The following is a 369-nucleotide window of genomic DNA, read 5'->3' as shown; positions in this document are numbered from 1 at the left end:
TAAGAATGAGGATGAGGATGAGGATAAGGATTAGGAAAGGATAGGATGAGGATAAGGATGAGGATAGGATGTGGATAAGATGAGGATAGGATGAGGACGAGGATGAGGAGGAGGAAGAGGATGAGGATGAGGACGAGGATAGGAGGAGGACGAGGATGAAGATGGGTTGAGGACGAGAATGAGGATGACGATATGATAAGGATGTGGATAGGATGAGGATGAGGATGAGGATAGGATGAGGATCAGGATGAGTATGAGGATGAGGATCGGATGAGGATGAGGATAGGATCAAGATGAAGATGAGGATGACCATGAGGACGAGGTTGAGGATAGGAGGAGGATGAGGATAGGATGAGGATGAGGATAGGA

Source organism: Lupinus angustifolius, chromosome LG12 (assembly GCF_001865875.1).
Source record: "Lupinus angustifolius cultivar Tanjil chromosome LG12, LupAngTanjil_v1.0, whole genome shotgun sequence".
NCBI classification, from domain to species: domain Eukaryota; kingdom Viridiplantae; phylum Streptophyta; class Magnoliopsida; order Fabales; family Fabaceae; genus Lupinus; species Lupinus angustifolius.
Note: the sequence above shows the minus strand (reverse complement) of the source record.